This window comes from Asparagus officinalis, chromosome 5 (assembly GCF_001876935.1).
Source record: "Asparagus officinalis chromosome 5, Aspof.V1, whole genome shotgun sequence".
Lineage (NCBI taxonomy): Eukaryota > Viridiplantae > Streptophyta > Magnoliopsida > Asparagales > Asparagaceae > Asparagus > Asparagus officinalis.
The window spans coordinates 111,107,544-111,130,056 of record NC_033798.1 but is presented as its reverse complement, the minus strand read 5'-3'; the positions used below and the strand labels follow the sequence as shown (position 1 = coordinate 111,130,056).

Below are 22,513 nucleotides of genomic sequence, written 5' to 3'. Positions count from 1 at the left end.
AACCTTTCCGGTTGAGTGAGCAACATTCCATCCGTAAACTCGTTAAGTCACCATGATAAATTTTATCAATGGGTATAATGGGCCAAAAATGTGTTATGTATTTATCCATTCATTTAAAAAATGTTATTGTGGAGCATAGCACGATTCCTATCAAAACTCTGCACTATGCAGGCAATCTGAACTATAGAGGAGCAACTTAAATGAACATACTACTCTTTTTACTTCCTACGATAGGTAGGGCACATACCCGGCCGGTAGAGTAGCTCTTAGTCCTTTCGCGCACTATGTTTATAATGTGGAAAATATTACATCATCATTCAACATTTCGATATACATTTCAACATAATAACATTCATGTAACTAAATTAAGAAATTTGGAAATGAAAAATTTGTTGTTGATAACGCATCGTTAGCCTTGTGCACGCCTATGAGATCCGTATTTCGGGAACCAAGCTGGTATCCATGCAGATCTGCACATTATCAAAAACAAAAGAAGACTAATTAACGATAGTAGCATATTGGAAAATAGGGATGGAAACCGAATTTGAGTCTAATACCCCAGTATTTGTATTCGTATTCGACTCGGATGTGACTATTCGAATTTGTATTCAAATTCGAAACAAATAGGAAACTAGTATTAGAATTTGATTAAGATAGTATTAGAATATTTGATAATTATTTGCGAATATTCATTAAGAGTGTTTGGGTAGTCTTTCCGAATTATCTAGTAGATGTTCGGCGAATATTCCTTATCCTAGTTTTGCAATAGGGCCAAACATGATATATTTGATGAATATGCAACCTAGTGATGTTAGATCTAAATCAAAACTTGAGATCTAAAACCATATAGCCATGATTAATTCAAAGAGATTAACAAAAATCTAAAAAGAGCTCCATAGATTGATCTTGATTTTGGGTTTTGGATATTCTAACCTTAGGGTTTCTCTAAATCTGAATTTCTCTAGCTAGATGGGGGTATAGAGAATTAGAGAATGTAACCCTAGGTTAGGGACCATAACCCCTTATTTATAGATGTTGTACTTTTGTAATTTAGCCCCTCAATAAATCACAATTGCAACCTGGTATCTGCACATATAACCCCATGACTTATTTAAATACCAAATTAACCCAACTTAATTGATCACTTTAGTGGGTTATCCTGAAAGATAGCAATACACATTGATTAATCATATGTGCCCACAAATAGATTTATTAGATTAAATCCAACAAGTGATACATAATATTCACAAATGAAAATCTATTTATCCACATTTGCAAGTAGAAAAATGAAATTTTAAGAACTAAACAGTATAAATGAATAGTTTATTAAACAAACGAACCAGATATATCTATGGTTAAATCCTATTCGTTTATGAACTGAATAATAAAGACTATTCTTTTATTATTAAATGAACTATTAAATTGAATATGATCAAATACTAACGCTAATAAATATCGAACTATTCGTTAAATATTTGGTTCTTCTCCATCCCAATTGGAAAAAATATGTGAGTGCATATTTTTTGCTGTAACCTTTTCTAGTTTGTCTTCACCTTTGCGAGCTTTACCCAGAGCGGGTTTACCGTGTCTCTGCACACCTCTCTACAATAAGCACCACTTTCTGTCTGTCCATACTTCAGGGATTAAATTGCAAGTCCCCTTAGGATTTGAGGGGTGTATCAGAAATTTTAAAGATTTCGAGAATAATGTGAAATTATTGAAGATCCCCCCCTCCCCAAGCCACCCACCCACCCAAAAAAAACAAAAAACAAAAAAAAAACCATATTTAAACGTATTTTTCAAAATAAAAGTAGAATTTCAAGCTATAGGATATTTCAACCATTCAAATTAGAAAAAAAAACATTTTAATAAACAACCGAATTAATTATATAACCAATGCAGCGCAGATTTGTTGAAATCATGTTAGGAGACAAGCAAAAAAATATGTACAATTTTTTAAAATGACAAAGCATTTTATTCTTAATTAATGTACATTTCAACAAATTACATAACAAGACCTACCCATTATAACAAAGCAACAACAACCCCATTCACCTTGACCCCAACACAAAATGCAAAGGTGATGAAATAAATAATAGAAGTGAGGTTAACAGCTTAATTTTATTGATAATAGGTGGGGCTTATATAGAACCTTACAAGACTCTTTTACACATAAGACCCTGATATTACATATATCTCAACACTCCTCAAGGTGGACGAAAGATATCTATTAAGCCTATCTTGTCACATCCTCTAATTAAGTCTAATGAACTAAGCCCTTTAGTCAGGTAATCTGCTGCCTGGTCCTTAGTTGGAACATGACCTAACTCCAATAGTCTATTGTTCAACTATTTTTTGATGAAGAACCTGTCAATCTCAATATGCTTGGTTCTGTCATGTTGCAATGGATTGTTAGCGATGTTGATGGCTGACTTGTTGTCGCACCACAACTTTATCTTGGCTCCTTGATCTAGCTTCAGCTCCACTAACATGCTTTTCAGCCATAACAACTCCGCAACTCCCAAGGCCATAACCCTGTACTCCGCTTCAGCTGTCAATCTTGTCACCACTGACTACTTCTTGCTTTTCTAGGAGACCAAGTTGCCTCCTACAAAGATACAGTGCCCTGAGGTAGACCTCCTATCATCGCCACTGCTAGGCTAGTCAGAGTCACAGTAGCCCTCAATGTTCATGTGGTCATTCCTCCTGAATATCAGCCCTTTGCCGGGGGCACTCTTCAGATATCTCAGGATCTGGTACACTGCATCCATATGACCCTTCCTCGGGTCATGCATGTAGCGGCTCACCACGCTTACTCTAAAGGAGATATTCGGACGTGTGTGACTCAAATATATCAACCTACCTACCAGCCTTTGATATCTGTCACGATCAACTAGTTCTCCTACCTCAGCACTCAGTTTAAACCTCTGGTCGATCAGTGCAGCTGCAGGTTTGGACCCCAACATCCCTGTCTCTGGAGAAGATCTAATACATACTTCCTCTGAGAAAGAACAATCCCCTCTACTCCTCAAGCTATCTCGATTCCAAGAAAGTATCGAAGCAGACCAAGATCTTTCACCTCGAACGCTTTGCTCAGTCTCACCTTGAGTTGGGCAATCTCCTTCTCGTCATCCGCTGTGATGATCATGTCATCCACACACACTGCGAGCATAGTAATGTGGCCACCACTTCACCGAAAGAACATAGTGTGGTCGACATTGATCTGTTGACACCCCATACCTATCATGGCTCTCCTGAACCTGTCGAACCACGCTCGAGGAGACTGCTTTAGCCCATACAAAGACTTCTTCAACCTGCAGACCTTGCCCACTATCTGACCTGTGCTAAATCCGAGTGGTATATCCATGTACACCTCCTCCACTAGATCCCCATGAAGGAATGCATTCTTCACATCCAGTTGGTGTAGTTTCCACCCACCATTTGCCATCACGGAGATCAACATCCGAACAGTGCTCATCTTCGCTACAGGTGCAAATGTCTCATCGTAATCAATGTCATATGTCTGACTATACCCTTTTGCCACCAGGCGTGCATTGTAATGCTCAACCCGCCCATCTGGATTTTGCTTCACAGTGAAGACCCACTTATATCCAACTGCTCTTTTCCCTGCTAGTAGCTTTACTAACTCTCAGGTATAATTTTTCTCAAGAGCCCCTAGCTCCTCATGCATGACCGCCTTCCATTTTGGATCATTCTTAGCAACCTGCCAATTGTTAGGTAAAGTAACAGAGTCCAAAGATGCAATGAATGCTCCATGTGAAGGTGATATGTTTGAATAGAAAATAAACTGAGTAAGATCCCAACCATATCTCTCAGGAGGATGTCCCGCATTGTTGCGAGTAGTCCTCCTTACTGACATTTGTGTGGGGAGAGGGGCAAGAGAAAGAGGAATCATATCACCTGAATCAGAGGGTGGTGTAGATGTCTCAGGAGTCGGAGTGGAACGGGATGAGGGACTTGATGGCACTAGTGGCACTGTAGGCACCTCATTTTGCTTCCCCCTCCTATTATAGGTAAGCAACTCCCCCTAAGCTATGGGCCTAACACCCCTTGTCTCCTCCTCCTCCTTTCCTTCTTCATTCTCCCGCTCCTCCTCAACCAATCCTCCCTGCTCAACCGAGTAAGGACTTGATAAAGAGATCGATTCCCCCGAACTCTCACCATTCTCCCCCTCTCGCCTCATACCTCCAGTATCAGGCGAGTCGCCAAAGGGTGAAGTTACATCTAATGTGTAGTATGGCTCGAACTCTCGGAAGCGCACATCTATGCTTACAAATAGCCTTTTCTCCATAGGGCTCCAACAAACATACCCTTTCTGTGTGGCAGAATATCCCACAAAAACACACTTCACTGCTTTGGGATCAAGCTTCCCAACGGATGGTCTATTGTCCTTCACAAAGCACACACAGCCAAACACCTTTAATGGTAGGATCCCCCCATTATCTCCCTTCAGTATCTCACACGGAGACTTCCATTCCAACACTCTTGAGGGCATCCTATTTGTAATGATCGTGAATTTTGATACTAGTTAAAATAATTTTCTGGTATTTTAAATATTTATTATTATTTTTAAAAAGTGTATTTGTATTTTCTCGATTTTCTAGAAATTTCTATGATTTAAAAATCTAAATTTTATTTTTACTTAAATGACTTTAATATTTATAAATTACTTTAGTGCAGTAAAAAAATTTTCTAGAATTCATCCGTTGCATTATCAATACCATTACGTATCATTTTGAATAACATGTTGTATTATTTTTACTATTACGTATTATTTCTTATAATACGTTGTATTATTATTACGTATTATTTTGTATAATTAGTTGTATTATTTCTATTATTGTGTATCAGCTGTCATATTAATACAGCTAGTACATTTTATTGTATAGATAATTTTCTTATAATTATTTGATTTTAAATATAAGTAATTATATTTTTATTAAATATTCTCGTTTAATTTTACAATTAACTGTATTATTTTTACTGTTGCATATTATTGGTTGAATTAGTACAACTTGTACGTTTTAATGTGTAGCTATTTTTTATATATTTATTTAAATTTTTCCATAATTATTGTTATTTTTATTTAAATTTTCAAAACCCTAATATACCATATATATCTACTTTCCTTTATAACTAAAGGAAAATCTCTGTGTGAACAGTAATTTTTTTTAATATCCACGTTTTTTTAGATCATTTAATAGCATCCGTCCATTCATAACGCAATTAACCTCAGAAAACCACAGCCGTCCATTGATAACGTGATTAACCTCAGAAAAACTGCTTCTCAATTGTAATTGTAAATCGTGTTTTCACAACCGCCCATTTTTACCGCCATTCCTTCAAATTCGCCACGTGAGAGAACTTCGGACACGTTGCGATATCTTCCCCGCTCACGAAAGCCACGTTGCGAAACTTCCCCACAATCAAATTGCCGGTTGCCCTGTTCCCCTCTTCTTCCCGATTCCGTCTAAAGAAATTATGAAATCCCCTCTTCTTCCCTATTCCGCCTAAAGAAAAGACTAAAGAAAAGATAGAGAGGATTGAGTCCATCTTCTGCGTCTGGTGTGAGAGATTTCTTCTTCAGGTAAACCTTTGCCTTGATTTCATGATTTCGTCACTGAGTTTGATAAAATTGATATCATCTTCCACCTGATAGTTCGTGATTTCCTCTTCCGCATGGTGTAATAAACTTGATATTGATGCTGTAATCATCACTGAATTTCCTTGCTTAATCTAGAAAAATACGGCTCAGTATGAATGAGTTTTATGATTTTGATTTTTATGAATTTGATTTAGTATGATATCTTAATTCCTTTATATTTTAATATACAAATAAAATCTGTAAGGATGATTTTATTATTTTGATTTTGAATAAGTATGATGCAGGCTTACATTATAAAGTACATTTCAATTCTATTGATGCTTACACTCTGTTCTACACAAATAGTGAAATCAAATATAAAATTATAATTAATTTATAAATAATTTCAGATTCCGCCTGATAGTTCAAGCTAAATAATTGAGTGCTCACTAAAATTGAATGAGAAATATCTATACTTTCCTCGATATGTTTAACTATCCAGTTATGAATTTCCTGAACATGCACATCCGTATCCCACATGCACAACATGCAGAGTGAATTCAATTTCAATTTTCATGTCAATAAATATTGGATTATATGTACTGGCTTTTCTTTGTCCAACTGTGTTGAAATGAATAATAAACAAACTCATTATACGGTTATGAATTTGGTCGATATGTTTAGATGAATAAAACGAAGATTATGACATTCTGTAATTAGATTATGTTTGTGCTCATATAAAAGATACTATTCCGCCTGATAGTTTATGATTTCGTTGAGTTCTGAACTATAACTTTCATAGTCCTACAAAAATTATATTCCAAACATTTGCATATAAACAAAATATAAAAACAGGTTCATTATTTTTTCCATGTAAATAAATATTGGATTATATGTACTAGCTTTTCTTTGTCCATCTGTGTTAAATTATCAATTGTCGTAAAAACAAATAGATGTGCAAGAAAATATGCTAAATTCATATGCATATAAACAAAAACGCTTCAATGGAATCAATTACATTGGTATTATGCTTTATTTAATAATGTCATTAGGGTGTTATATTACTCTTGATTATTACTATAATATTCAATTGTACCTTATAGAAAATGGCATAATCTGAGTTGAATAGAACTAATTGTTTTCATATGTATCTATTCTACAGTGCAACATCGTGTTTTCAAAGTACTGATCAATATCTCAGTCCGTGAGGAGTTCATCATTGTAAGTATATATTTTATCTCCAAGGTTCTGTCGAGATTGCTGTCCTTTTTTATTTGTTTATGCCTTTAAGGAACAATGGTCCTGCTTAACCAAAATTTTCGATATCAAGGAATGTATTACAGTCACCTGCTGCATTGCTTAGATGTTCAACTTGCTGTGTAAATACAATAATTCTTGAACATACGTAGTGTAGTTCCACCCTCATAAAAGCTGGTTCTGAGGATACAAATTGGAACCTCCAGCAAAAAATATTTAGCATATGTTTGATCCGTAGAGTGCCTAAATACAATTATGAGATGCTTAGCTATATATCATTATGAACTGATGAAAGTAGGATGGATTTTATCCCACCTGTTTACTAGCATATATCATTATGTACACGCTTCAATTCCCTCCTCTGTGATTGGTTCATCTGCATTAAAATGAAGTAGATATGTGCAAATTGGAGCCTGCAGCAAGATAAATGTAGGGTTATTTATGATCTCAAGAATATTGCAAAATATTTTGATAAGCCACATCGCTATTACTAATGAAACTAGGAGTTAATGGATATAAAAATCCACCTATTTCCCAAACTTCCCAGGATACCACGCCCATTTCCCAAACTTCCCACGATACCATGATGTCCAAACTACCCCTTTATTATTATTAGTATCTTGCCTTACAAAGTTATAGTCGTAATAATATTAGTTGGAAAGCATAATTTTTGTACTAAGTTTGTTAAAATTTCGATTTCCTATCAATTTTATCTAAAATCGACACATATTAGATCTATTGCACACATCATAGGATTTGTTATTATCTATAATTGAGACATATTAGATATGTTGCACACATCATAATACATCTATCTAATTATTTTATATCATTTAATGTGCAAGTTACTATTTTTGGATATTGTGGGAAAGTATCTGAAGAAATATCAAACCCTATAGGAGATTAAAGAGGTTAGTTAATAAATATGACATAATAATAATAACGTCATTTAAGTATTTAGGTTGTTATCTGTTGCTAAACAAATTTCACCCTGATCAACTCAGGCCCCAAATCCTTATAGATTTGCTCAGGACCCAAATCCTTATCTTGCTCAACAGGCACAAAATCCTTATGGATCAGCCCAGGCACTAAATCCTTATGAAGCTGAACAGGCATAAAATCCTTATGATTTAGCTCAAGCTCCAAATGCTTACGCATCAGCTCAGGCACCAAATGCTTATGCATCAGCTCAGGCACCTATTGCTGGTGGTAGTGCACGCCGATGAACAGGCTTCTGATCTTTTCATAAAAAAGCAGTATCCAAGAATTCCGAAGGGTTCCTGTTGATCATTCCTTGACCAATTTCTATCATCTTATATGGAGCTAGCTAATCCTGGACTGCCCTAGAATTGTCATTACTGCCCTCTGGATGATTTTTTGGCAAAAACTCACATAATTGTTATTAAGCATCAGTGTAGAAGCTTATTGCCTTTCACCGCTGGCTGCGCTTAGTAGATTTTGGATGCTGCTTTTCTGTTTCTCACAATCTTTCTCCTATCTGAGCTTTTATAAGTGGTTGATTCGGCCATAAAGCTCATACTTATGTGCTTCTAGATCAGAATCTTAGCTAATTTTATAGTGCGACTATTGCCATATTGAAATGTGGCATGTATGTAGTGACTAATATCTAAGAAATGACATGCATTGTTGTAATGTATCAGTTCTCTGTTTCTGTTTTTTTTTTTTTTTGTAAGATTGGGTATTCATTGTTTTGTTGCTAGCTACTGGCATATACTTTAAAATTTGTCCAGTAGGTTTAAGCTTGGGGGTGCATGAGATTTTTATCTCACTTGCCATTTTTAGTAGGAATTGATGTTTCCATGGGAAGAATCTTAAAATTTCTTGGTGAGACTATCAATGTTACCTCTGTCTTTAGTTGGTGTTGTGGAACTGTAGTTTTTACTGCTAAGCTCATTGTTCTCATTTATATGATTTCTACATATATAACTTCAGATTCCTAGAAGGAAACTTCTGCACCGTCAAACTGTTGATAAAAGTTGATGATTCTCGCATAATGGAATATTGCAACTACTAAATTCATTGGTATAATAAGCCATATCGCTATTACTAAATTCATTGGTATATAAAGGCTATCCAGTCATTCTTTTTCCCCTCTGTATTGCAAACTGAATAGTTTAGGCACCTAAAACAAGCTATTGACTTGCTTTTTTTAAACCTCAATCCATGAATTTTATTTACTCATCCACGCTCATCTCCAGGGAATGTTTCCTGAACATGCACAACATGCACATCCATATCCAACATGGACAACATGCAGATCGAATTCAGACAAAATTGTCATGTCAATAAATACTAGATTATATGTACTATCTTTTCTTTGTCCATCTGTGTTAAATTGAAATCTATATGTACTAGATTATATGTACTGCATTTTCATGTCAATAAATATAAATACTAGATTATATGACTGAAATTTATCCCATATCACTAAAATTTGATTCAAACAAAGTTATTTAAACTATTATTGGAAATTTAAACTTATATTGTAAATAAAAGTTAGAATATTGAAATATAACTAACACTTGATGATTACTGTAATCTTGAAGTGTACTGTAGAGAAAATGGGATAATATCATTTGATATAAACTAATTGCCTTTAATTTTATTTATTATGCAGAGCAACATCGTGTTTTCAAAAACACATTAATATCTCATTGTCGGAGAGGAGATCATCATTGTAAGTATTAGCAAATTCATATTCTTTTTTACCTATCGTGTTGAATTAAGTTGTTACAATGAGCTTTAAAAACTGAAACACGTCTCTCTTTTCTATGTACATCTGTGTTAAATTTGAATATGCTTGGTTGATATTTGATTAATTTACATAGATGCTTGGATTATCTTAAAACGTTTTTTAGTAAAGCAATTTTTGATGGGATTGACCGAAAGGTTGTGCTTTTTGGTTGTAAATTATGGACATAATTTTTATTAGTTCTCTTGGCGTTCCTTAGTAATGGTACGTTGACTGTAAAATTAACCATAAAACTGACTGTAAATTATGATGGCAGAAAACAGCACTTAATATCAGTTTGATGACGAAGACAACTCGTGCTTTTAGCAATACAATTCATTTTGGCAATACATTTCACAAATAGGCTTTTATTCGATCTGTGTCATCAAATGTGGATTTTCTATCAAATCGATTCCCAAACTATAAAATCGGAGGAAATAATGTGATTATTGATCTAGAAGTTCAACCTGAAGTGCCTTCCCTTATAAGGAGATTGTTGGTAAAGAAACTGTGCAACTGGTGGAGCAGCAACAGCGCCTCTCTGTTCGCGACCTCACCAAGAGATTTGAGAATGGATTTGCCACTGCTGCAAAGTTATCTGATGAGGTTTGCCCTGAACTCAGCAGACTTTCATGTAGAAAGATAGTGTAATGAAGGTTAATTCTTACTTTAATGTCAAATTCTTACTTTAATGTGCAAATGGACTGGATATGTATCAGACATGATAATTATCGTATATGTATTTGTTTGCTGATCACAGGTACTAATACAAGTACTGGTGTCTATACCTGGATTAGATACGGTTATTCATGTCAAGAAAGCCTTAGAAGTGAAATTGGTATAAATTATTTCAAAATCTAGGCTAAATTCACGTTATTCATGTCAAGAAAGCCTTAGAAGTGAAATTGGTATAAATTATTTCAAAATCTAGGCTAAATTCACAAGTCTATCTTTTAATTTGCTTTAGAAGTGAAATTGGTATAAATTATTTCAAAATCTAGGCTAAATTCACAAGTCTATCTTTTAATTTGCTTTGCTATAATGTATTAGTTTTATGTGTAGCTAGAGTAGCAGACTGAAGTCATTAATCTAGCACTAGGCATTTATTTGAAATTTAACGTAATTTATTGGTTGGTATCCTTATCAATAATGAATAATCTCTTTGTCAATATTTTATGACAAGTTTTGAATTTTATTGTATAGACAATTGTTACTTTCTTTTATTACAAATTTTTTTAAAATAATTGATTGATGATTATTTTTCTCTTGTGAATGATCCTTTATTTCAGAGATTACGCTACAAAAAGAGTCTATTATTTTTAACTTCTATGACTATAGAGGTAATTTTTATATGTATGACAATAGAGGTAAATTTCTAATCATGTGTTTGTTTCAAAAAAAATACCTAAGAAATTGGATATGATTAATGATTTATACATATATACGTATAACAAAGAGAACAGAGAGTGTTACAAGTAAAATGACAGCCCGTGCTTTTGGGGGGTTCTTTTTTGTGTGGTTTAGTTTTGTTTGATTTTGTGCAGTTTTGTTCCCTTTGCATTATTATTATCAGAAGCATTCGGTGAATTTGATTCTTCTTGCATTTCAACTTCCGCATTTCAACTTTCTTGATTCTCTGTGTTTTCTTTGGCTATTGCTGGTATTTTCTTCATCCTTCTTGATTCTATGTGTTTTATTTTATTTTGTTGTTTTATTTGAATTTTCTTCATCCTACTTGCAGTTACAATCAGAGATTTTTGAGATGTATGGTGATTAGTGAATAACTGTAAGAAAGAGTGGAACTGGGTTCTTTCAAAATTACAACATTCAAAATTTGATCTATTGTGCTGAGCAATTCCCCACAACCATCTACCAAGCTCAAAACTTCCACAATCAAGTTGGCCATGTTGGTCATCATTAGACACGTTGATACACTTTGCCACTCTTCTTGGCCACATTACTCAACTTCTCCACAAGAAGATTTCAGTTGATCTGCTTCCACAAATTTGAAGTTTATACACTGCTTTCCAATTCAGTTTATACAAGTTGAAGAAATATTTACAAGTCAGTACGAAGTTCAAACACTTGCTTCTTCATCAATTTCCTCAACAACATTATAGTTCAAGATAAATCTTATTCAGGTTAGTATCAAATTCAACTTCCGCAGTTCAACTTTCTTGATTATCTGTGTTTTCTTTTGCTTTTGCTCACTGATCCTCCATCCGATTTTAATCCTCCCTTTTGGTGCGATATTTCTGATTCTGCAATTTCTGATGATGAAAGCATCTGAAATGCACGAATCTCTGCGAACAGGGTAATTTTACCTTCAAATTTATTTTTCCAAATGAAGTTTTTCATAAGAGATTAATACTTCTTCTCCCCGCCGTCGCCGTCAGACGTCAATGATCCTCCCTCCGTTATTGAATCCTCCCTTTTGGTGCGATATTTCTGATTATACAATTTCTGATTAGGAAAGCATCCAAAATGCTCGAATCTCTGCGAACATGGTATTTTTACCTTTCTCAATTTTATTTTTCCAAATGAAGTTTATCATAAGAGACTGATATTTCTTCTTATTCCTATGCTAAAACTTATAAGAAGACCAATAAAGCGAAGATGGATCTAGGAACTCCATGTCGGAAGTCAGATCATTTGAAGGGAAAGCCTGCAGATTTTTATGCCTCATCTCCCGAAGGTTTTCTTTAAGTAGAGCATCAGTTTAAATTTGTATAACTTAAAAATATGCTGTAAGATTTATAATTTTGGGAACTTTTGTTCTTTAGATTTATATCTTGAAAGAAGTGAATGTTCATTAAGCGTGAAGAAGAGACGGACAATTTTCTAATTTAGAGAGATGTAGAAGTAAAGAAAGGGGAAGTATCATGATCCTGTTTTGGGAATTTTTTGCCATTTTTGCAGGTTCTTATTTTTCCACTCTCAACTTTGCAAACTATTACTGGCGTTTACATTTTGGAGTTGAAATGATTTCATATTAACTGTATAAATGTTCTCTATTTGTGTATTTTGTTGATCTTAGTCTAGCTTATAGAAATGAACAAAAAATAATGCATTTACCATTGATTTCATATAAGACATCAAATATTCTCAATGCTCATATCAAGTATGTTTAAGATTACGCACAAAAATAATGGGTAAAGATACCGTGCTTAGCACGGGATGAATACTAGTATGTATGTATATATAAAATAATATGATGTTAATGTTATAACAATTCATGTTGAGAACAGAATTCACAAGGATGAATTACGTGAAGAGCATCCTAATTGGAATGTTGAACGATTGGAAAAACATCATCATGATAATTTTTGTAGCTGGTTTATAAATTATGTAAGATTTTCTTTGTCAATATTTATGTGTCATTATCTTAATCTAAACTTGTATCTTTATATAATTACCACACAAACTGTTTTGTCAGGTCCAAGATCCAAATGTAGAATTAACATTGTCGCCGTTCTCCTCCCCGACGCACCACCTCAGCCGAGAACCGACACCACGAACCCAAGGCAAGATCCCTTTCTCTTTGACTCGTCGTTTCATTTTTTAGATATAATATGAATTAATTACATGCTTCAATCTGATTGTGATTTGATCATGTTACCATATGAATATTATTGATATTATCTGCGTGGGCTTGTGGATGATTAATATTAACAATGATATTATGATAAGTAATTTAAAGGAATAATTATTTTGTGTAAAAGTGATTATTTTAAATTGTTTTAGAATTATTATTATGAGCAAAGAGATTATTTGGAAAAAGAGTTGGACTTGAATAATTATTAAATAGATAATTTAAAATAATTTATTTTGAAAAAATAATTATTTGAATGGTTAAACTATTTTGAAAAAAGATTATTTAGAATAATTATTATGAATTAAAAGAATTTATTTCGGCAGTGGAATCATTTTTTTGAATAATTATATTAATTAAAAAGAATTTATTTGAGAACTGAATCATTTGAGGAAGAATTATGATAAATTATAAGAAGTTATTTTAAAAAAAGAATAATTTTTTTATTTACAAGAATTTATTTTGCGAAAGAATCATTTATTTTGAAATAATTTAGTTTATGAACGTGTGATGTGCAAAACAATCGTCGATTCCATGATTCTTATTATCCATGTTGTGTTTGAGAACCCTTAGTAGTTCATGACTTAGTGGCCTCGTGCGTCATGAACAGACTTAGTGACACATGTGTGTGCGTTGACCGAGTTTAGGTGATGAACCCGAGTTTTAATGAGGATTATGGTTGATTTAGAAAAACGAGAAGAGTTGGGATGGGGAAGTTAATGTTCATGTGATCGGATAAGGCTATTGATGTATCTTTCAGGCTCGCGTCATTGGTTGGTGTCGCCACTGGGGTTGGTTTGTAGGGCTAAAGTGAAGTGTGTACATCACTTTAGTCAATGATATTGTTTCGTAACCCGAGTTGTGCTTGAGTTCGGACTAGGCAGAAAACGGTTTACGTGTAGTCCTCTGGCCGCATGTGTAGCGGGATTGGATGCACGTAGGGGATTTGTGAACAGTCAGTATCCGATGATAGGAGCGTTGACTCTATGTGAGATGTGACCAGTAACCTGTTATAGAATGGCTAGTTACATGACTTTGTTTTTTAGCTAGGTATGATTTCTTGTGAGATGTAGGCCAGTTATGTTTCTCTTCGTACATAGATCGTGATTAATATTTATTTATTTACAATTCGATACATATGGTATATACATGAGGGTTTCCTTGTTTGGATTATTTCTCTCGACGTACTACATCTCATGTTGTAGATTTTTAAATATTAATTCCATCTAGTTGTATGACATTGATACTGAGATGATTAGTTTGATCGCTAGCTGCATGACCTCATTACCTGATCGATTTTGGATGCTTTATGTTTATCATGTTTTAATAGTGTTTTCGCATGTTGATTTGGTTGGATTTTCAGTTGTACGTCCTTTTGTCATTTCTATTATCGCTTTGGTTTTCGTTTGTTCTATTTTCTTTTGTGGGGTCTTGCCGTGTGCCATGCACCCTGACGTACACCTGTTTTCTCTGGTGTACGTCAGACTTAGAGGAAGAAAAGGTTCATCTGGGAGATCGTCAGGAGCTAGAGGATTCTCAACAGAAGTGTCTTGCAGATAGAGTTGAAGAATAGGCCGAAGCAGATATCTCTTCTTAGTTGATGATCTCAGTTGTTCTTGTAGTATTTTCCTTTCTATTACCGCTGAACGATGTAGTTTATATTTTCTTCAGTATTCATTTGTTCAATTTGTATAAGGGCATGTTTGACCCGAATATTATGTCTCGGAAGATATTCATTGTGATATGTATAATTTTATTCTGAGTTTGACCCGAATATTATGTCTCGGAAGATATTCATTGTGATATGTATAATTTTATTCTGAGGTTGTCTATTATATTCTTGCTGATTTTCATTGTGATATGTATAATTTTATTCTGAGGTTGTCTATTATATTCTTGCTGATTGTGATCGGGGACCTATGACTTCGCATTATATTTATTCTAGACGCTTAGCGTATTGGATTAAGAAGAAAAGAAAAAGAGAAAAAATGGTAACGCATATTTCTTCTCAATCTAATACGTCGCGGACTTGTTCACGTTCTGATTCCCGAGTATTTTGGGAAGCGGGGCGTGACACTGTTGATTAACTAGGCAGCTATCAAGACTGCTTGCCCCCATAATGTTCTTGGGACATTCATCGAGATCATCATGCTCTTAGAAACCTCTAGAAGATGCATGTTCTTCCTCTTTGCTACCGTATTCTGAGCGGGTGTGTATGGACATGTGGTTTGATGTTGTATTCCGTGAACTAACAGATACTCCCCAAGTGCCATGTTGGTATATTCTGTCCCATTATCTGATCTTAACACCTTCACCACTGCTTCATACCGAGTCTAGATGCACCTATGAAAATCTTTAAAACAACTAGTCACATCACTTTTATTCTTCATCAGATATAACGATGTAACTCGAGAAAAGTAGTCAATGAAAGTCACAAAATACTTATAGCCATTCATGGAATTTGTAGTACAGGGTGGTCTCCATACATCAGAATGTATCAACTCAAACATACAAGAACTCCTATTACCAGAACTAACATAGGAGCTTCTAGTAAGCTTCCTAAACTCACATGCATCACATAAGAGCTTCTATTTATTTGCTTTCTCAAATAACACTGGATACATCTTGCTCAAAACATTGAAGGAGCTATGTCCCATACGCCGGTGATGGAGTATCAACATATCATCAACACTCATTTCAGTTCCTCCTACTCCTATCTTCTCAACCATAGATATCAACGCTGAGTCCATCCTTTCACAGTCCAGGTACCACAGTCCACTACGCCACGTGCCAGTCCTAAGTCTCTGTCCTGTCCCCTTCTCCTAGAAGATCACCTTGGGAATATCAAAAGAGAAAACACATTTTAGTTGGAATATAATGGCACTAATGGATAAAAGGTTTATTGGAAAGGAAGGAGCATGCAAAACATTAGACAAAGTTACAGAACCTGTATAACTAATTGTACCCTTACCAACCACAGCCTGTGCTGTACCATCAGCAATCTGGATGCTCTCTGGCTTTGCCAAGTGACAATAGGATGAGAACTCACTGACATTACCTGTCACATGTCTAGATGCTCTAGCATCTATTATCCATTTTATGAATCTAGTAGTGGCTATAGACGTAAGGGCATGTGTGTCATCCGTACCTTTGTTTGGGTAGGCATAAGTGACAAAGTCTCCTCTATGGAAGGAGGTGGATGCACTCTCAGTCACATCACCTGCAGCCCTCTGCTTCCTCCTTAGTACTGCCAAGAGTGCCTGATCCTCCTCAGTGAAGATCACCTCAGCTTCTTCTTCTCCCTCTGATACCATCAGGTTCACCCGATGACCTCCTCTCCCACCTCACCGACCTCCACGACCACGACCTCCAACCTATCCACATCCACCCCAATCTCTCTCCTTGGGTGGCTTAGAGCACATCCGTCTCAAATGCCCTACCTCACTATAATTTTAGCACTACCGAGTCTCCCCTTTGAATCCAGTGTTACATGGGTTGCAGACCACCAGTGCTGACTTCTCACCTGGAAGTCCACCTGTCCCAGCCTATAGCCTGATGCAGCTCTCCTCTTGTATCATGGCCGAGACTGCCTCCTCTAGTGAGAGAATCTTTGTCTGGGCTAATAGCATCACAGTCCTCTGCTCAAATACTGGAGCCAATTCCTGGAGAAATAACATGGTCCTCTCCTGCATAAAGGCCTCTCGCTCCTTGCACTCAGGATCCTTACAGCTTGATCGGGGTGAAAAGTGATCATGATCCAGCCACAAGCGCTCCAACTCTGTGGCATACTCCTGCATAGTCCTATCTTCCTGAACTGTAGCATTAATCTCCCTCTTGATCTGGAACACCCTCAGGTTATTCCCCACCCCATCTTACATTCTCCTCAGCTTCTCCCAGACGTCCTTTACATTCCTAAGGCCATCCACTGTGGCAGTAATTAGCTGGACTACAGAGTTGAGGAGCCAGATGTACACCAACATATGAGTAGACTTCCACTCATCTCTCCCTGCGGACCCCTCAACTGGCTCAGCCTTTCCCCCATCAAATATCCCTCTAGGTTCCTCCCTATGAGAGTATACCTCACCCGATGTGACCAACTCAGGTATGTTGCTGGCCCATCGAGTTTTACATCAATAGGTGGAAGCTCCACCTTCTTAGGCGGTGGCTTTGTCGAGCCCTCTCCCGCTGACAACCTCATTAGTTGCATCAATGTTTAGATCTCCTCAGGATTCAACTTCTTGATGATCTCCTCCAACGGATTCCTGCTAGTCTCCGTCATCGATCCAACTTGTATTTGGTTTCCTCACACCGAGCTCACAAATCTGGATCCTACACTTGACCTTCCTCCTTCCCTTAACTCGAGCATACCCCTCTTCACATCAAGCTATAGTCTTTCTTCTTATGTTGAGCAGCTGCTAGCTCCCCATTCTTCTCTGAACCAACCTCAGCATCAGCCTCAACAAGTTCTAATATGTGCAAGTCCCCATTCTTCTCATGTTCAGCAGCACCCAAATCATTCCCCTCGGCTCCAGCAACAAAACTCTCACCCTTCACCTCCTCAAAGTTAAGAGAGAGAGATTGAAGGGTTCTGACCTCTCAAAAAAAAGAAACAAACTTCAACCAAAAAAGTCTCGAAACCCTAGAACTTGAAGGGTTCTGACCTCGGAATCAAGGCATAGATCTAGACCTCGTCAGCGGCTAGGGAAAGGGGAAGAATCAGTGTCGTCGTCGGAGATCTGGATCTCGGTCTTCGTCGTCGTTGTCGGGGCCTCATCGGCTTGCGTAGATCTGGACCTCGTCGGCGGCTAGGGCAGGAAGGCTGTCAGCATCATCGTCATCGTTAGGGTCCTTGTCGGCTTCGTCGGTCGTCGTGGTTTCGTAGGGCTTCGTCGTAGCCAGGTCGTCGTCGAGGCCTCATCAGCAGCGGATTTGTTGAAGAGAGAGGCAGCTAGGTTTAGGGCTCTGATACCATGATGAAATAAAGAATAGAAGTGAGGTTAAAAGCTTAATTTTATTGATAATAGGTTGGGCTTATATAGAGCCTTACAAAACTCTTTTACACATAAGACCCTGATATTACATATATCTCAACAAAAAGCAACAACAGTTTCCTCCGAACAAAAGCACTCATCTATTACACAACTCTCAAACCCCAAATCAATGGTTAATACTCCTACAATTCTCCCTAATCTCCCCCCTCTTCCTAGTAAACAGAGTAATATTCCCCATCTTAACCATTGACTTGGCAAAATGCTCAAAAAACAACTCGTTACTCTCCGCATACATCTTCACGAGCTCCATCATTGCAGAGCTCTGATTGTGAAAACGATGAAGAAATTGAGAAAAACGTGAAAAATAAGCAAGACAGGCTCCACTACACCCAGGTGGCAGAATCTGTCCCCTGTTGTCAGGGGTGTGGTGTCTGCCACATCCAGGTGTGACAGAATTTGTCCTGTTTTCAGGGGTGTGGTGTCTGCCACCCCCGGGTATGGTAGACTCGTTTTCATATTCCTACATTGTTTAGGATTGAGTTTGTTATAAATAGAAACACATTTTTTAGCATTTCTTAAGGAGAGAATTAGTAGTCTTGTGTGCACTTTGAGAGAGAGATATTGTGAGAGAGTTGAGAGCTTTGGTTAGGGTTATATTTGAGTAATTTTGTAAGTTATAACCCGTTGTATTTTCTCCTCCATATAGTAAAATCTCCCCATCATCTCCTCATGGATGTAGATAATTGCCGAACCACGTAAATCTCTGTGTTTGGTTTGATTTGTGTCGTATTTTTATGAATTACACTCGTATTTGGTTTGGTTTTCTTCTTTCATCGCTCACCGACTCGTTTGGTTGTCGAGCACGCTTCCGCACGACGCGCAACACTGAGTGAACAAGATCTCCTCGGAGCTCAAAAGACCCTTCATGGCAATGAGATTCTTGAAGTAGAAATTGTCAAACTTGAAGGGGCTGACATAGTCGAGGATGAAGAGGTTCTGATCGCCGCCGGATTTGGGGCAGTGTTGCTTCAGATTGGTCGCGTAGGATTAGTCGAGAAGGGTGGGGTCAGGGAGGCTATTGCCGGTTTGGTTGTATAGTCTCTGTCGGAAGCTCGTGCATCGTGAGTTTCCAATGTCGTGGGCTCCATGCTATGAATTTAAATAAAAAGTTGGTACCAAGATTGATGCGAAACAAAACATGGGGTCTATCAGAATCAGCGATCTAATTTGAACAAAGCACCGTTTCGTCAAAAATCAGTTTATTCGGTAGGAAATTAATTAAAGCAGTTAATGCGACAGATGGATTTTAATAAGATTTTACATCAACAATTATGAATAATTCCAAGTTCAAACAATTTTAATCGCAATATTAATTATCATTTCGCAAGTTCTATATTAAATATCAAAATTAATCAGTCACATGTTCAGTTCTCTCAACTCACAAAATAATTAAGCAGTGAATATATGATAATAGTTTAGAGATTTAATACGCATGCAATTAACTGATAATTATGAGATTAACAGAAATTAATGAGTTGAGAGTTTACTATCCACAATATTAAGAGAAATCCAAGGCCCATTAGCCCAACAAATCCACACATCACAAATATACTTTGATCCCTTCTGTGTTTTCCCTTCTGCGTGATTCCCTGTTCGGTGTGAACTTCGACTTAAGGAGACGGGAGAGCGGACGGCGCTTGAGGAGGACGAAGGGAGGTGGCGGTCGAACTGAGGTCAGATCCAACTCGGCGACAATGATGAAAGGAGACAAAGCTGTCTCTGTGGGAATACTGTTCGTCGGGGAAGATGACAAGGGAAGGAATTGGGTTTGTGGGGGTGCTCAATTGGGAGGAGAGCAGGAGAGTGTTGAACGGATCTGCTGAGGAGGGAGAAGAACTGGTGGTGGCGTTTTGTTGGCGGTTGTTTGGAGGTGGGGAAAAGCTGGGGAAGGGATGGATCTCATGGCTTGTGGAGGCGGAGAGGAGCAGGAGAGGGCAGCTGTTGAGGTGGGCTGAGGTGGCGGAATTTGTGGGAGGGACGAAGCTGAGCTGATTTGGGTTGCTATTGTTGAGGGATGAAGACGAAGACGTGGGTGGGGAATTTACGTGGAGCAGAGAACGAAGAAGAGGTGACGGCTGGATTTGGCAATGGGGAAGATCGGACGGCTGAGGAGAAAAAGAAGAAACAAGAGTAGGCTTAGGGTTTCACACCCATGGTTTCACACCAAGTTTAGCCAACACAAATTTCATTTCATTTTCATTCCTTTTTTTATTGATCTTTTCTTCTCATTACAACCATGTTATAAAGAGAAAATTTCAAATTTCAAATTACAAAAATTCAAACTAAGCTAAAATGAAAGGTTGTCAATTCTTGTTCTCATCAAAGATACCTGAAGTTTTTGACTTAATTTGATTTATATAGCTACATGCTATGTTTAGCGTTTACTTAGCTTCCAAAAACACCTAATAACTTTTTTTTTGAGATTTAAAAAAACACATAATACTTCTAAACAAGTTGACCTGGATATACGTAACAGGTTGTACCAGAGTTCATTTGAAATTGAAGGGGAAATGAAGTACAGCGCGAAGTCTGACTGCATCAAGAGAGTGAATAAAGTTTGATTAGCCTACATATGATGCATCCAAAGATGGTCAAAGATCTTATAGAGATGCTGATGACACATGGCGGAGCCAGGAATTTCAGCAAAGAGGTCCAAAAAAAGGTTAAACTCTCACATACAAAAGTAGACGATATTCGATCTCTTTTAAGAAAATTTTCCATAATTGAGTCACTATGTTAGTTCCTTCTATCTTTTGTAGTTTCAAATTAGTCTCTCAAATCATGGAAATTGCTATTAAGTTCGCCAAAATTTGACTTATTTTCAGATTAGTCCCTCCACCCAAGAATATAACAGCGACCGGAAAGATTAAGTTTGATGAAAAAAAATTATGAGAATCGGAGGGCATGACAGTCCACAATGATAGATTTTACTTGTAATCTCTGTAATTGATACTTTTACTCGTGATTAGAGGGATTAATTTAAAAAAAGTTAAGAATTGAGGAACCTAATAGGAACATTTGAGGGGGCTAATTCAAAACAACCCAAGAATTGAGGGACCTAACAGTAATTTCTACGATTCGAGGGACCAATTTGCAAATATGAATGATTTGAGGGACCAATATAAAAAAAACCCTATTATCCAACACAGACATATATACGGCGCAAGCACTGTGCAAATCATTGACATGACAGTAATTTTAAAGCTTCAGATTCAGTGCAAATTATTGACAGTTAATATTTATTCGGTGCAAATATTTGGAGTATTACCAGAACAGCGGAGTCTCTTGCCGGCTGCCGCAATTGCCAGTATATCAGAACAAGACACTGTCTCAGGACATTCTTTCTCTAATGCTGCTTTAATCTCATCGATCACCTCGAAGCCTCTAGCAGAGTTCCAGTTAGGGTTTGATTGCTTCTCACCTATGATTGTGCCTGAACTATCCAATAGCACTGAACCAACGCAACCCTACACATGCATTTAATACACCGTTAGAGGTGACTGTCATTTACAAATTTCAATTTACAATCTTAATTTTTTATGAAGCAAATAGTTTATACATGTTTCAGGGGTCTTAATGATCATCAATCAAAATCACATACCATTTAATGCACGATTAGAATATCTGTTGAGTGAAAAGTAGGAATAAGTCCACCGAAAGATTGAATACAAATTCTAGTCTTAACTACGTTACTGAGGTCATCTTAATACATTATATTATAATCACAAGAGTATGTGCAAGCTGAAGTAAACCAAAATACACTTCCTGGCCTTTACCTTCACCAGACAATCATGGAGGTGCAGCCTAAGCAAAGAAGCAGCCATCCTTCTATCCTTATAAAATGCTTTCTCAATGACGCCCTTCGCAGTCTGCTGTGCTTTTGGGCAAGAAAGATCATAAACTGAGGGTAGAAGAAGCCACTGGAACTAGACCAGTAGTTAGCAAAGCATAGAGGAACAAGAGCAAGAGAAGTGAAAACTAGTAGCAAATTCAAAGAAAGAGCCATTTCAGTTATCTAGTTCTCTCCGTGACTGTGTGATAGAAGGGAGAGGAGCGAGACAGAAGGGAGAGGAGATTTGGGCATTTATGTGAACGAAGAGATGGGCCACACCCATGTGATTGCAGTGGCCACTCTCTTCGCAGACGCCGAGTTCAGCGGGAGCAAAACGCGTGAGGGCCACGAGCGTGGGAGAAGTGAACGTGGGGACCCACATTGTGAAAGGAGCACGTGAACAACACGAGAAGCGTTTCTCATG

The 22,513-nt window shown here is 36.9% G+C and overlaps 1 pseudogene; it reads right to left on the bottom strand.

The window, feature by feature from the left end:
• Positions 361–22,281, bottom strand: LOC109842376 (annotated as a pseudogene).